The sequence below is a fragment of the Lycorma delicatula genome, chromosome 3, assembly GCF_047948215.1.
Source record: "Lycorma delicatula isolate Av1 chromosome 3, ASM4794821v1, whole genome shotgun sequence".
NCBI classification, from domain to species: domain Eukaryota; kingdom Metazoa; phylum Arthropoda; class Insecta; order Hemiptera; family Fulgoridae; genus Lycorma; species Lycorma delicatula.
The window spans coordinates 221587026-221605320 of NC_134457.1; the positions used below are offsets into that span (position 1 = coordinate 221587026).

At 31.6% G+C, this 18295-nt stretch overlaps 1 long non-coding RNA gene across 7 annotated transcripts in view; it reads right to left on the reverse strand.

The window, feature by feature from the left end:
• Nucleotides 1–16080, reverse strand: part of LOC142322451 (uncharacterized) — a 61582-nt gene extending 45502 nt beyond the window's left edge. For 4 of the 7 annotated variants that reach the window (XR_012755872.1, XR_012755870.1, XR_012755868.1 and 1 more), the window contains exons 1-2: nt 15966–16080; nt 13788–13926 (exon numbers count right to left, since the gene is read on the reverse strand). This is a non-coding gene — a long non-coding RNA (uncharacterized LOC142322451). Of the gene's footprint in view, nt 1–12532; nt 13692–13783; nt 13927–15965 lie in introns of those variants that run through there. The other 3 variants (XR_012755871.1, XR_012755873.1, XR_012755867.1) reach the window with 2 other exon arrangements.
• Nucleotides 16081–18295: the final 2215 nt, after the last annotated feature.

Here is an 18295-nt window from a genome sequence, read left to right on the forward strand (position 1 = left end):
GTAACAAGCAAATAGGTACCGCATACGTGTAATTTGACGCCTTGCAATTTTTCATTTTTTTGAAACAAAAAAGACACGGTATTTCCTTTAAATACAAATGATCTGAACCATCTCAAGCTTTTAAATATTTGACCTGATTTTATAAATCAGAATAAAAGTTTATTAATGGAGAAAAATCTCTATTATCATAATTTTCAGTTTAATGTTTATAACATATCCATTTCATTCTTTTAATTTATTATACGGATTTAGGAAAATCAAACAAACAAATCTGAGGATGAAGGCTAGTAAGGTTGAAAGGTTAATATAGAACAGAAATGATTGAGAATAATAACCAAATCAGTCAAATGATTTATTGCATAAAAACTTATGTGTGTGTGTGTTAAATTTATGAATCAGTCAATGTTAATAAATATATCAAAAAAGTATGATTAAGTAACAGGAAAATAAATTAGAAATTTCACATGTGCATAGTATGCACATTATTCATAAAGTATACAATACACCCTATTGAAAAAATTCTACAAATATTAAAAATGTAAATACATAACCAAATAGATGTTATTGATGAATTATTATTGTAAACAACAAATTTAATTTATTACACAAATGTTTCTTTTAGTATTTATTTATTCATTATTATTTTTTTAAATAGATGGCTTATTGACATATTTTGGCATATAGAGAAATCAAATTAATGATTTTTTCAACAATACTTTTCTCAGTATGTTTTTAAAAAGATGAATTCAACCTTTGTAAAATGATGTAAATATAGGCAGTCTGTATTTGCCTTTAAATAATGTTTTTATTGTTATAACTCTTTTTATATTAAGTAAAATTTAAATTTCAATTATTTTTATTAAAACAATTTGTTGTTGGATTAAATTTTTGCTGAAGAAAAATTTGGGTGATAAATATTTTTATATTTACATATATATGGCACAAAAAATAACACAATTAACATTATTTATAATAACATGAGTAAACATATTTAAATATAAAAAGATATGAAATAATTCATGATTGAAAAGGGCATCAAGTATGGTCTTTTTGTAAACAATAAAAAAAGTAAAATTTTTAAGTCGGCAATTAAACTTGAGCAGTTTCTGTGAATTTCTAGGTTAAAGATTTTTCTAGGGTCACTAAATCATGAGTAAAAATAAATTGTTACATTATTGGTCGACAGGAAAAGAGTCATTCAGTATGACCAGTGATAATGTTTTTTAAACTTTGTCTTCAACTCTTATACCATGTACACTTTGATGTAGACGATGCTAGCTGCAAGATACATATGAACACAATAAAATTATCTAAAAGAATGACATTGTCCTTAGTTGCCTTATTATATATTTATATATATTTTTTCTTATGCGTGTGTTGCATCAATATAGTGAGTGAGTGATTCAAGCATATTTTGACTGTGTTTTTTATGTGTACCTCACCACACTCATTAACTAACTACATCCCTTTCACTGAAGCTTATGAGCGTAAAGGAACATTTAATTTCTCATATCACATTGTTTCTAAAATAGATGTCTTTAAAATAAGTATAAAACCCACCACAACAGACATTCTTCCACAATACATTTAATCGTTCTATGGAACACAAGAATGCAGATTTTCACATGTTATGTTGTCTGTTACCTACATACATGACTGCACACATAACTATATTGAAAACTTAGCATAATAAAATTCCTAGCATGCATTAGTGTCTATGGATCTAACTCATAGGAGATATATTACAAAGATTAAAAAAGGAACTAATGCCACAAAATGCATAATATTAACATACATAAAAAAAAAATTCAATAAAAATTAGAAAAATTTTCAGTAAAGGTACATTACTGCTGTTACTGAAACCATGTCTAAACTGCAAAAAATCATATAATTTAATATAAAAATATACATCAATAAACAAGAATTCCAGAAGTACAAATTACACTATAGTCATTATACTAAATTGGTCAAACGCTTATCTATATTAAATCTTCATAGATTTACCCAGTTACAAAGAATGTATACAAGCATTGCACACATCAGAATCAACCTTTGCAAATGATCTTAAAAAGCAGGATACAACTCAAAAATGTAACCACCGAATGCAAATTTTATATGTAGCATATAAAAGTTGTGAATTTAACGTACTTGAATAATACACTAAAACTTATTATAAACATATTAAATGTGATAACCGCAGTATATTAAACAACCAAATCATTCCAGATTAAATACTATTTAGACCACATAATAAATAAATAGGTTTCCTAACCATTTTATAAGTACCGTTGTCAATAGTACAATCTGCATGCCATTAAAAAACTGAACTCAGGTCTAGACAAAAACTGAAACCATATTTCAAGGAATGCAAAATGTCAGTCATCATTTTCATTATTTAAGAAAAATATTTTTTTAACATTTAACAACCATTTTCATACGATACATAATCTAACAAACAGCATCCTAGCAGCAGAATATAATAACTAACTATTTTAGTTTTACTTTTTATAATAATCATTTTGAAATACAATGAAATTGGTGATCAGTTTTCTATTGTAATATTATAAATAAATAAATACTATTGAGATAACAAAAACTATTACAATATTATGTTTTAAACAAAAACTATTATACTGCAAGAAACATATTTTTAATGTATTTTTGTTGTTATTTTATTAGATTTTATATTCTGTTTTTATATTTTTGTTTTCTGGGCAATGATAACATAAAAACATTTTTTGACAAAAAAAAAATAAATTAATCTGCTGATTTTATAAATAAATAGTTTTTTTTTATGAAATAATAATAGGTACTGAATGATGTTGAATGTTCTAAGACTTACTTCATGTTGCATTTGATACTTTACCGGAAAAACACCATGGTTAATTTGCATAAGATTTTTAGAGATTAAGATTTTAAAGCATTCATATTTTGCACTAGTATTTTTACAATTTTTAATATAAATTCAATAATTTTTGCAGGAAGCAGAATTAGCATTTCTGGAAAATTCAAAATAAATTTAGTCACCTCCTGGTATTTCATTATTTTTAACTTATTTATTTTGGGTAGCTGAAAAGAGCATCCAACATCTCATCCATTATTTTGTGCAAAAACTATCCTGCCAGATGAAATCACTGAGTTCATAAGTTTACTAAAATGATTTACCCAGTCTGGGACAGGGATATCATTATCAGAAAGAAAATACTCTTTTTAAAATAGTTTATTAAGCTTTCAGAACTGCCCTGAATCTTTAACTACCTTAAATTCATTTACACTAACATTTCTAATAATACCACTTTTTTAACTTACTCTGTCTCTCTCTTTACCTTATGGAAGCACTTGTAAATTCCATTACTTTCAATGTACATTTCTTTCACTAATTCAAAATTAGTTTTTTGTTCAAGCATAAAAATTAAAATACTATCTTTAAGAATTCATAGTATTATTGTTTAATGTATAATTAAATATATACTCAAACATTTAGTAAATTATTTTATACCGATTTATCTTTTTTATTTATCATAAAAAAGATAGGTGAAAAAGAAAGGTGAATTAGTTTTCATTAATATAAATGATACTTAGTGGAGGTGCTGCTCCAAAAAATTTTTTCTGGGCCTTTTCAAGGTAATGGTTAAAGTTTTCTGTAAAACTTTAACCATTAAACATAAAACCATTACCATAAAACAAAAAAAAAATGAATCAGATAGAATAACTGGAAGCAGGATAATAATCTAATTCTACACTTTTCACATTCAAGAATACGATACACGGTTTAACCGAATAAGTAATAAAATATCAATACAGATATTACTTTTTTTAGAATTATTGGATAATAACTTAATAAAATGTTTGCTTAAAAACACTATAGTCGAACGGTGCTTTTAAAATTCTATGCACCCAGAAACAAATACATAATTAGTTTTTACTAATTACCTTCTCCTTCGTCCTTCCAGCGTGTTTTTGGACAGATTTGGCAATCAAAGAGCATTTGCTTTCTGCCATCTTCTGATCGCTATTGAAAAAACGACTAAACCGCTTTCATATTTCAACTAGAAAAGGGAACGAACAAGGAACGTTCCGTACACACGCGGAGTAAAAACAAAACTACCTTCTACCAGCATGCCAGGATCAGCACTGCGAGAGCGATAGTGCTATCTCTGTCTTTCAGCCCCGTGTGCAGTTTCCTATGTGTTCATGTGCCCAACAGCCAAACACCAAGCCGCTGGAACTGTGAAGCACACAGTTCTATACAAAGATTTTTGTATCTTTTCATAAACTGGGGGATGGCTATTGACATTAAGCATAAGGATTATATACTGTACAAGTATAAAGAAATAATTAAAAGACTCATTATATTAAATGTTATCAATGTTCTCATTATATCAATGTTATAAATATATGATATGTTATATCATTGTTATAATATTGATATGTTATATCAATGTTATTAAATGTTATGATATATCAACTAGAAATAGGAGTGCTGCAGTTCCACAGTGCCTATACGCAACCCTCCACTGCTGTGCTGCCATGGTACTCTTCAATCTAGAATAATTGTTGAGAGGTTATTGCTCCCTGTTTACGGAGAGGGCATACTATTCTTACACAGGATACCTAAATGAATCAGACCATATATATTGTACAAGTATAAAGAAAGAATTAAAGAAAAAAGGGTTCATTATATTAAATGTTATCGATAATATCAAGTGGAAATAGGGGGTGCTGCAGTTTCACGGTGCCTAAACGTGATCCGCCACTGATACAAGTTATTTATAATTGAATCAGATGATTAATGTATATAAATTTTAGAAGGTATTACATTAGTAATTGTTGAAATTAAAAATGGAATCTTGTTTTGTAACTTAAGATAAACCGATTTATCCTATGATATGTTACATTTATTTGGTTCAAAGCAAAATATAATATTCCTTTCCTAAGTCCAGTACTCGCTAGGGATATACCTATTCTATCACTTTTGTCCTAAAGAGAGGTTGTGTTATGTCCACCACTATTGCAGTTATGTTTTGAATTAATGCAGTATCTAACCTAGCTGTTTATGTATATAATTAGTCATGAATAGAGGTCAAATTATGATGAATTTAGTTCTTCTCTGAACTGCTTTGGACAAAAGTAAGGTTATTACTATCGTCTTTAATTATTAAAATGTTAATGAGTAAACATTCTAACCTAACACGTCTTCAGGCTGATGACAAGCTTTTTAATCTATTAAAAGATTTGATCGACCTAAGTTTTAATTATTTAGTAGTAATATTAACATGAACTTTTGTAGACACAGAATATTTATATCATATCGATTTAATTTTCTTTTAACCGTACCCTTACATTTCCTTATTTGTATGTCTTACTACCAGGGTCTTAATTATATATAATTGAAATAATTTTTACAAAACTAATAATAAGGATAAATAAAATTAGTTAGAATTCGTAATCATATTAAGTTAATGCAAGGCATTGTTCTAGGTTATGTTAGAAAATTAGGTTACCATTAAAAAACAATAACACCTCATACATAGCTGTAAACCCTAGATGAGAGATAGTGTTCTCTTCTAATGAATTTAAAATGGAACTACATCAATTAAAGAACTACTTGATGCAAGAAAAGACAGCCCGAATCATGCAGTCAGTTAATTGGGCTTCAAGATCAAATAATGTATTAATCTTTCAGCAGTTGATTGGTTTTAGTTTACGTTTTATTGCAAATACTAGGGAAAATGGGAAAAAAAAATTGGGAAAACAGCTGCATTTCCCTTTAGTGCATTCTTCTACTGATGAAGGTGATGAAGAGAAAAAGGTGTATGCATTTTTGAAGACAGATAATAGCGACTGTTTTAATGATTCTGGATACAAAAATAGGCTATTAACAATAATTACGATTCAGTTTGATAGTAATCCAAATATCACTGAAGTCTAATGTATTTCACATATGACAAAATGGGTCACAGGTTATTGGCTAATGAATTAAAAGGTATTCAAAAAATACAATCATTCACTTCAGAGGATGATTCGATTGGTGATCTCAATTATTTGCCTTGCAGTAGCTTTAATCTACTGCCAGGCTCTGATATCTCTTTTATTGAAAATTAAAAGTGTTTACCATGTGAAAGTCATGAAGAGCTTGTGATGTCTCATGTAACACTAGTTAATGAAAAGAACGAAAACATTAAGAAATTTGTGCCATATTCCAATTCCGATATGAGTCATCATGTAGGTCATGAACCTAAAGAAAATTGTAGGACAATATGAAAGAGAAAAAGAAATGCTACTTTTTGGATTAAAATGTCAGAAAAGGTAATGTTCTTCAATGGGAAAGCTAGTAGCAAGTCGTGTTACGGACCCTGCCTGTAAACAGGATTGCAGAATGAAACGTTCTCGTTGATAAGTGAGGCTGACAGGAAAAATATTTGATAAATTTTGGTCTAAAGACAAGTCTTGGGATATGAAAAGACAGTGCATTGTATCAAAAATTTATTCATCAGGACCAGTACCCAGAAGAGGAATGTGAAATTGTAGTAGAGAGGATCAAAGGAAAATGACAAATGTATACAGGGCGCGTTTCATAATGTTCTTCAGAGTTTCAAAAATTCATTAACAAAAAACTATTTCACTCATAAGAATAAAACAAGTACTCTACGAAAGAGTAGTTCAAATAGTTTTTCCACATACACTAGGCAGTTAGTAAACCATTTGCTCGCTAGGCGTCGACAGTAGAGAAAATGGCTGCCACGGGAAGCGAGAAGTCGTTTTGTGTGTTAGAATTTCACTTGTCAAAGTCAGTAATTTCTGTGCAATGTGCGTTTTGATTGAAATTTCATAAGAAGCCACCAAGTGACAATTCAATTCGTTCGTGGTATAAACAATTCAGTGAAACCGGTTGCTTGTGTAAGTGAAAATCAACCGGTCATTCATCAACCTCAGAAGAAGACAAGGAGGTCCTAGTACATTGCCACCTACATCTCTTAGATATCACTCCTCTGGATTGTTTTGCTTGAGGGTTTATTAAAAGTTATAACAAAGAAAAATTTGAGATTTGAACTTATAAAAAAAAATTTTAAAGATGTTGCTCTAATAATGCCGCAGTTGCTCCTAAACACATGGCAAGAGTTACATTATCGTCTAGGCGTCTGATGAGCAAAAATAGGTGCGTACATTAAAGCTGACTAACCTACATTAAAATTTTGAGTTTAATAATTAAAAAAAAAAGTTGTAAAAATTATTACCTGGTTTTCTTAATACAAGTTGTACTTTAGGATACTTTTAGTCTGGACACCCTGTAGATTATAGTGTATGTATTGTATATATAAGTAAATAAATATATATATAACTAAAAAAACATTATTTATAATATATAATTACAATAATATAATCTTGTATTATAAGTATATAAGATTATAAAATAAAAGCATCTCTTACAAATTAGCACTTTTGTGGTATACACCTCACACATTTCTACACACCTCGAATCCTTTACAGGAACGATAAAATCCTTCACAATAAAGCGATGTAAATTACACATTTTGCCTTTAGATTCTTGCCGATTTAAATCTGAAACCGTACTATGTAACAATATATGAGAACTAACCGTAACACCTTAATTAATGCAGATTGACTTCTCAAAAACATTGTTGATATCAGATACACCCGATCTACACTTTTTTGTCAGATGAGGGACATGGTTTCATTTATCAAGACTAGTGAATGAATTTCCTGCTGTTTCTGGTGAACATGTATGGAAGGAAACCATTTTTGTTACTGTATTGTCAGTACAAAAGTCTTCTGTACAATTTTCAAGAATTCTTTACTGAATTAAGATTGTGGATAAAAATTATTGTTGTTTAATGTGCAACACATCGTTTCTTTGTCTTGATGGAAGAAGCCAATGTGTTGCACATTAAACTCATTAGTACACATTCATACAGCTTTCACAGTCAGCAGAGGACAATAGCCTCTGTTCCCCAGATCTGAAGGATTAGAGTTTATAAATATTGTTTAGTTTTACCTAATATAAATACAGAATTAAAATTTATTTTACTTTCATTTCATTAATAACATTTTATTTCACAACTATGTTTCATCTGTATCACGTCCATCCTGACCCTGTAGGAATAGACTCCCGCCATGTGATGATTCTGGTCGCAATGTCACCCTCTCCATATTATCCCTACAAAAAACCTATCAATAAGTCTTAAACAAGACTGACCAATTAAGCTTACAATAAAATAAACTACACCTAATAGGAAACGCTGAGTTCAACACACACCAGCATGAATAAAATAAAACAAAAACACAAACCAGAATGTAAAAAAATGTAAATAGAGAACAAGAGCAAGAACATAAAACATGAATACTAATACCATAACAAGAACATAACAGAAAACAAATGGAAAACCCAAGGGAGAACCTACTCTACACACCTTCAGCAATCCTTTCTTTTACAAGAGATCCCATATGTTCTTCAATGATGGTCCATTCAGCCTGGTTTTTCCAATTTTCATGGAAATCCAACGTCGATCTGATAACAGCAAGCTAACAAATCACTTCTGTATGCTTCATATCACAGTGAAACATTCATAGAAAACAGAAACGTAATTGTCCAGCGCACCACATTGTAGACATAACACGGAATCAACCAGGCCAAAGCAAGCCAATCTGCCCCTAAACATGCCATACCCTGGAAGAAATTGCATCACAAATTGTTTGATCATAACCAAAAGGCGCCCTGCAAACCAGCAACATCAGGAAACAGATCATGCCCATCAACTGTTTCACCCCATCTTGCCTGCCATAAAGGATAGCCCTGTTGCTCTATAGTCCAAACTTTTTCTGAAGTCAACTCTCCTGACTTCTCAGCAACATATCACTGTTGCTCCTCTAACACAAGATTCACTCCAGCAATCACCAAGATTGACTCATGTCATCATATGGTAGCCTCCTGTCAATGTTAACAGCAAGACGTATTGGGTCTCAATAACATATCCCAATAACTTTTAAATTTCATCTTTTTCACCCAGACAGGCGCTGCATATAGCATAATTACCTCATACACACCCTTATACAGCGTACTCATGGTCTTAAAATTAAGAACCCCATCAGGATTGATCACATGTCGAATACCACAGAAACCACAGAAGGTACTACAAGCTTTCTTTGCGACATATTGTAAGTGCTCCTTGAATCAAAAATTCCCATGAAGAAACACCCTGAGGTACTTTTGAACCTGAATATATTTGATTCGCTGGCCTGACATCAAAATATACGCTTGCTGCCAAATGGACTTTTAAGGAGTATCATCGTGGTCTTTTCCAAGCTGAACATCATCTTATGTTGATGACCTCACGGCTCAAGCATCCTGCATGCCCAAGTGGATTTGAATGCAACCTCGCTTTGTGAGGACTGTTTGACCAGCAGCAGCCTGCCATCAGCATAAGTCACCACAACACCTGCTGGACAACCTATGCCTAAGAGAATCAAACTCTACCACCCACAACTGAGGGTCCAACAAACTGCCCTGGAGACAACCCTTAGACAGTGTCTTACTAATTTCATGGCTGTTTCCACAAAGCACCACATCTTGATGAAATGAATGTCATCCGAAATAACTTTGCAGAACTTGCAACTCATTTTCAGTACATCCTTGAGGATTTTCAGTAACATCACAAGGTCAATCTCTCATTCACACGAAGATACAGAACCTTCTCAAAAACTTTACCGTGAGCTGACAGCAACGTCAAGGGCCTGTAAGAGGCACAAACAGTAGCTTCCTTGTCACCGCATTTAAATAATAATTTAACTAATCCTTTCTTCCTCGAACAAACTAGGAAATACCCAGCAAACAAATATCTCCTGAAAACCCATGTACAGTTCTGACACAAACTCCAACACAGCAAACAAGAAGCTCCACTGTTATACCATCAAAGGAAGGGGCCATAACCTTTCCAAAACTACAAATAACCTGACACACTTCAGCCTCGGTAATTTCCGAAGATAAAGCATCCCCATATACATGAGCAACCTCACGACACACCAGTAAATATACGCAGACTCACCGTCTGCATTATCATCAGGCATTAAAACAAAGCTGTTTTTGTAACATTTCACTTTTGTCTAATATAATTCCATGCCAAGTTGAGAGAGTGGACAGAAGAACATCCTTTCTACGTTTGTGTCCCAAAACTCTATATACTACTCCTCATGGGTCTTTATTACCTTTCTTTTCTTTCTCTTTCCTGTTTAGCCTCCGGTAACTACCGTTTAGATATACTTCAGAGGATGAATGAGGATGATATGTATGAGTGTAAATGAAGTGTAGTCTTGTACATTCTCAGTTCGACCAATCCTGAGATGTGTGGTTAATTGAAACCCAACCACCAAAGAACACCGGTATCCACTATCTAGCATTCAAATCCCTGTAAAAATAACTGGCTTTACTAGGACTTGAACGCTGGAACTCTCGGCTTCCAAATCAGCTGATTTGGGAAGACGTGTTCACCACTAGACCAACCCGGTGGGTTAGGGTCTTTATTACCCAGTGCTGCACAAAAGAACGCCATGAATCTCTTTTGGTACTACACACCTTGTAAAAGTAATAATTCCTGCGCTCTCTATAATTAGCAACAAGTATGGCCCACCATCCAGGATCACATTCTCATTGAGATGCTTGAGATGCCCTTCGTAAACAACAAACAGACTGTTTCAAATTAGTATATTCCTTATTCGACCACAACACTTGCCTCTATCGACTGGAACTACAGGGTATTTAGCACTAAGCAGTGTCAATAAAGGACGCCGATAATTTTTCTGCTAGGTTATCCAATTCCAAATCATTGACACTCCAAAACTTAAGAGTCTAACCGAGAGAGAATCCACAAATTTCTTCGCCTCTTTCTCTTACAATCCACTCTCATGTCAGACTTACCAATCTTTGAAGAATCAGTAATCACTTTGAAAGTATTTTCATCATCTGCAACTACCACAAGACCCTTCTTTGTTCGTCTTATTGGTTGAATCTTCAGGTTCGACTTCTTACTGCGAAGGACTACCTGAAACTCATGCTTCAGGTCTTTACTAGTTTTGCTAGATGTCACTTCATTCATATTGACAAAAACCACTTCTGGCTGTCATCAGGACAGATTAGCTTCACGTCTCCTTTACCACCACCTCTCTTGCTACAACAGGCTTAGCAGCCAACATCTCTTATCCCTCAGCCAACGCTGCTACAACTGACTTAAAATCCCTCACCTTAGGAGGAATCCTATCCCACACACTTTTGGAGGCACTCCTTTGAGTTTCCAATAACTGAACAATGAAATCATAATTCTCCTCAAAGGCTCGCACTAAGGTGGCAAAGGTACCTGCCTTTCTAAAGGTTTTCCCTGATTCTTGAACCAAAACCTTAACCTCTTCAGCCCAGGTCGATGGCTCATCTTGCGACTTATCCTCCCTAGAAGAGGAGGAAGAGCCACCAAGCTGCAACACCTCACCAGGTTTAACCCACTTGGGCTTACCCTGTTTCTTAATGTCAGCTGTGTCAGACATACCCTCAATCAACAAACCACTATATAGTGAACTAAATGGGTAAACCCTAAAGTACAAGAAATTCGCACCACTTAACCCGTGTTGGATTGACTACATGAAAATTTAGGTAAGAAAATTTTCACGTAAAATCTAAGATTAAAGTTTAATAGACTTACCAACAGTCATTATCTTTGCCAAACAGAGTGGGTGCACAATAATAAACACACAATACAAATTAAAACTATCAACACAAAACATAAACAAACAAACCGTTGCCAATGTGACAACAGCTGTTCAAATTAAACAAATGTATGAAATTCAAAATTAACAGACCACAAATTATTAAACATAACAAAAACCAATAACAATAAATACAAACTGAGTAACAGACAGTCCCTGTGCCAGTAGAGTAGTTCAAAGAGAATAAACTCACCCACTCCAACAGATTGCCTAAATAACCTATCTAGGCTACCTATGTAATCAAAAATTTGAAATAAAATACCCAAATATAGAAACCAAAAACAAATACCAAATCCTTACAAACAATCTAGTATAATAATTTCTGAATATATTCAGAAACATCACAAATGGTAACCAAATAGGCGGAACCCACACAAACCAGACTGTTTCCGCTGCATTGCATGTTTAACTCTCTGTATTGGGTCCGTTTTAAATTGCTTACCTGATAAAATATTTAAATATTACAACCGGAACAATTAACAACAAATCGTTCATCGAATCAAAGTTCATCAATCATTCTTTAAATAATCATATTTTCTTTGGTGTTTTGAAAATTTGCTACATATGCCCGTGCCCGCTAAATAAAAACGGTGTCATTCACGCATCAATAATTATCACTCTATCAGGAAATGCAATGTTTTTGTGAAACTCATAGATAAGTTATTTTGTGCGAAAACTACACCTTGCATGAAAAAATGTATAGTTCCTGAACAAAGATTTTTGGGAGGTAAATTTAATTACACAAACAAAACTGTGTGTATAAATGGACGATACTGTTGATGCGCTAAATGATTGCTCTCAGCTTGATGCAATTTATATTGGTTTTTTTTGTGCTCTTCATGGAGTTAATATTAAATAATTTATTAGAAAAGTTGCTGCATGTGGATTTTTTTTTTAGTGTTACCCGTAAACATTAGAATATGTCCAGTACCACATGATAAACCTTTTTTAAATTAAACACATTTGGTACTGGATAGATCAATATTTAGTTTTCTTTTTCTGTTTAACCTCCGGAACCACAGTAAGGTGGTTCAGAGGTGGATTCAGAGGATGAATGAGGATATGTATGAATGTAGATGAAGTTTGGCTTTGCAGTCTCAGGTCGACCGTCCCTGAGATGTGCGGTTAATTGAAACCCAACTACCAAAGAATACCAGTATTGACAATCTAGTTTTCAAATGCTAATAAAAGTAACTGTCTCTACTAGGATTTGAAGCTTAGAACTCACGACTTTAAAATCAGTTAATTTTCCAAAATTATCCATCAATTACTCAGATGGATAATTTATGTTTCACTGTATGCAAAATCTAACGACAGCAACACTTCATTTTCAACATTTAAATTTTCTTATTTAACTAAATTGGTCTCTTCAATTATTAAAGCATCTTTTTTAATATCACCATTAATAATATCAATAATTTTTTTTTTTTTTTTAAATTACAGCTTCATTATATCACTACTATTACTACCAACATTGTAGAATAAACAAGCTTTGCTCTTTGTCAGTTTACAATTCATACTTGTTATTCACAAAATCCAATACAACAATTAGTAATAAAATCAGCTGATTAGATGTTGTTTTTTAAAACTGATAAGCGATCCTGCAAAATGAAAACATGTAACACATGAAGACTTCAGTAGATAATCCATTTATAATTTTTCAGTTTAGTAAAATGATTTTGGGGCACTCTGTATAAATCACATAAAGAAAAAATCAAAACATGGTAAAAAATGCAATGGAAGTCAAATTAAAGAATCGACATTAAGTGCATACATAAACTTTCATTCATATAATACTTCAATGTATACACACTGAGAGGGCTAGAATAAACTTCATACATCACTATAATTATAAAATAGATCTTCATTATACAACCATTACCAAGTGGCTCCACTTTCACTTGCAAAGATTTACTATCCTAAAACATAAAATCAACATTTTAATGTTAAGTTTAATGATGTGATGACACTTCCTATATAACATAAACAAAAAATATAAATCAAATTATACTTACACAATCAGATGTAATATCATCTTCAATTGGGAGATGTGGTAAAACCAAACATGTATCCGCTGACTGACATGTATAGTTTGATACTTTTAGAGGACAGAGCTTCAAATGTGTAGATATTCTTTAAAGGTACATCCATTATCTTCAAAAATAAAAACATTCAAGATAAAATTTAAGTATTTATAATAAAAACAATAAAATCGCTGCTAACTGTAAAACATTTCATTCATTGAAATTTTTAAATCAATTTTATTTATATTTAGATTTTTTCAATATTTATGAAATACAATTTTGAAACAGCCTGAGAAAATTTTAAACCCGACTAAATAATCTGGCTTTTTTATTTCTTATTTCATTAAATACAAAATTTAAAAGTATTAAAATTTCAAAATGCCTTAAGCATTTTTTGCAAATAAAATTTTGCAAAATTAGATATTCAAGGGTTTGCTAGGCCACCACTACGCTTCAGCCAGGTCTTTGATTTTGTATTCACACATTAAAAAAGTAGTGTTACACAAATTTTCACAGAGCATCAAATACCTAACCTAAAATGTTTAACAGCTCTCCTACTAATAATAGATATGCTTAGAATTAGTTAAATACAATATCTAAATGATAAATGGTTTGGACAGCAATGATCTGTAGAAGGTAAAAATCCAAGATGAAGATATCAATATTTTAGTTAATTAACAATCAGTTTTGTGAGTTATGGTGACCTGTTAAGATAATAATCCATTCTGTGTTGAGAGGTTAGGGTTTAAGGTTAAGGCTAGAGTTCTGTGGAGAGAGGTTACAGTTTTGTAGTTAAAACTATAAACTACCTTAACAGTTATTCAGTTGGAGACTCAGTCAGCTGAAGATGACTGATGCCGCTCTTTGTAAGGTGATTATCCATCGTACACAAGACCAACAGTGTAGAACATGTAGTGTAGTCTCTCTCTCTGTAATAAGTATATTTCCATTATAACATAAATTCAGCCAATTTTCCTACAACACAGAGTTAAGTATTACCAAACTTTGGTAATTTATCCCTAAATTCTCTCCACAAAAATCTAACCTTAACCCTAACCTCTCTCCACACAATGGATTAATATCTGAGAACATGTTTCAATAACTCACAAAACTGATAGTTAATTGACTATAGTACCAATAACGTGGCGTGGACTTTGACCTTGCATGGGTCACCCGCTGCCCAAATCGGTTTTTAAAATTTACATCTTGTGTTTAGCTGATCCTAAGCACATATTAAAGTATAAAACAAATTAATGTTGATCAAGTAATTGCTCAGGATTACCAAATAAAAAGAGATATGGTAATGGTTTTTAGATTTATAATTAATAAAAATAATTCTGAAATAATACACATCAAACTTTATCAGGACTGCAATCAATAAATACAAAAACAGAAATTGATAAATATATACACTTTTAAAAACCTTACAGTCCACTCGTAAGATATTTATTCTTCAACTCTGGCTGAATATAATTTCAAATTAGCAGCAACTTTATTCAAAAAGTAGTGGAAAAATAAAATCATTAAAAAAAGGGTTTTGTTTACATATGTATTTATATGTAAATAGATATAAGCTACAAGCGTTATGTTTATTGTAAGTTTTTTCAGTTTTTTAGTTCAATTCTTTGTTATTGAAATACAAATCTGGATAAATGTGTAAATAACTAAAAAAAAACCATACACTAAGCACAAGCTTGTTTCCATACAGTCGCTAATTAAAATATTAATGGTAAATAATTTAACGTGTAATCGTGTTTCATCATGCTGTTCCAACCTAAATATTAATTTTTAAAATAACATTGACAAAACCTTTTCTCCTAAACTCTTACAATAATTTTCTGTGTATATTGTTTATGACAATCACAACGTTGAAGAAAACGTATTATTACTATATAACCTAGAAATGATTAAACAATTGTCTGTGAAAACAAAACTATTGTTACTTATTACGTACTTAAAAGGATAAAACAATAAACGTTTAAAAATACGTTAAAGAATAAATTATTAAAAAAAAAACAAAAACTATAAATAAGTAAACTACACAAAAAGGACGACTTCATAATTTTTTCTTTGAAACTGCAATTTAAAAAAATAGAAACCTCAGTTGACAAAAAAGACATATTTTACATTAGTAGTCATTAAATATTAATATTAGCGTAATTAACTTACATCGAATAAACAAATAACGATTATCAACTATCGACAATTAACTTGCTACAGTTTTAATTCAACTAACATAACTCGCAAACAGATGGTTACGGCAAATCAGTCGGACCGACGATGCCAACATTAATTTTCGTAGTACTGTAAATGCTGAAATATCTTTTTTATAGTACAATTTCAAAAAAATATCCAAAAATTATTACATTATAAAACAGCGTCTTAAATAGCTTAAAATAAAAAGAAGAAATGAATAAAAAAATGTTTAGCCGACTTACCGGTACTGCTTAAATGTGTGGAAATATACTTACAGAAGACGTTATCGAAATTATCCACCTTTAAAAGATAACACAAGATTTATATAAGTTAAAAAACTCAACTGCCAAAAAAAAATGTCCCGGCAAGAGCAGATCATTACACGAAAGTGTTATGCAGAATTCCAGAGCCCCTACTATATATATATTTAGCCTATGACACTCCCAGTAACACAAGAATTCCAATGCGCTGTCATACATCTAAATCATCATTTCGCCGTTGAACTGCTACACTGAAACAAACATACATACGTATGTACATCGTAAATATTTTAATCCTTCTTGGGCAGTCATGTAATATGTATAAATTTATTCAGCTGTACCAAACTAATATTTATATTTACTTAGAATATTAATAAGCGTCAATAAATAAATATATATATATATAATTTTTTTTTTGTAGCCTACACAACTCCGGTAATGCAAGGATTCCAACATAGTGTCATCCATCTAAATCACTTCAGCCACTGAGCCGCTATGGTGGAACAAATATATACACTCACACACCCTAAATACATTACAATCCATTTTGAGCAGTCGTGTAAAAACTAAATTAGCATATGCTTAAATAATATTTTGTCAACTTTTCATTATTTTTAGTGGAGAAAGGTGATCATCCAGAGATTGTTACAGATTGGCCTTCAACATAAATATAATGCTGCGGGTTCTTATCAACTGAACAATCCCATTGAAAAATCTTACACTCGTAATATGAATTTTTTCATTATTTTTAAATATTGTTAAATAGATATGTCTACTTATTTATTGTGGTGGCAATTTGGCAAATCTGTCAAACAGATAAGCATTCTTGGTTTTCACTTGCCGCTCTACCTGAACCAGACTATTGAGGTGCTATGTAAGCGTACCTTAATTTTTATTTCTTTGTGTGGTCCCCACATTTGGTTTTTATGCTGACTGTGGGTACCATCAGTTGGATCCGGCCATTTTTTTATCATAACTGGCGACCTACAGTTTGCAAGCACCTAGGCATTTTGAATTCATTTTATGGAAGGAACACGGTTCGATTAATCATTTAAATTACCCTCTTAATGTTTCAGTCAAGTCCTTTTCAAATGAATGCTTACTTAGTCTCTAACAGATTTTTCTGAAAACTCACTTGTGTAAAAAATGTCCAAAGTTTTATCTTTGCATTTTGCATGCATGATTTCATCAATCTTAACAAATTTATCCATACACCATACCATATTTTTAACATAATTACTGGTTACAGGGCTAAAATAAAATTTCACTGTGGTACATCGATACATTTCATAAATCCTATCAAGCTAGGTTGATTTCCCACTCTAGATTAACAATTTCTTTGCTCCAGCAATATAGGAAACAAAGCATTGATAAGAATCTGTCCTTCAGAACTATTTCCTACTTTAAAAACACTTCTGAAACAATTTTTCTTGCTGTATTGCCTAAACAGGTATAGCTTGAAGTAGTCTGCAAGGATGATTATTCCCATACATGATATTTGTGTAAACAATATACTGTTTTTGGAGAAACATAAGAACCAATGCCACTTATCAATTTACTTATTTCTGGATTATAGATTATCACATGGCAAATAAAATCAAAATAAAGATAACAGTATGTTATTTTTTATTTTAGCTTGTTGTACTTGGGGATATGTTACATATGAATTTAACAAGATATGCAAGGATAAAATGTAAGGTGAAAATAAATTTAATCTTTGCCAGGAATCAAATACAAACTACTACACTGAAGTGGTAAGAGGGGACACATCTGTCCCTGAGGGCAGCATCTGGCAATGTCAAATCAATGTTATACAACTTCAGAATGGAATGTTTTCCCTGCTTAAATGCACTTACAGTTTCATTTTGAAATTAATGTTTGTCCATTCGTAGGTTAAGATATGGAACAAATTTCAAATTATACTCATTCAAAACATAATGAATAACAATCATTAAGTTCCAAAATGAATCATGATGGAACTTGATCGGTTATTAATTTTATATTTCTATTTTTTACAGATATTCAATAAAATGAAATGAGGGC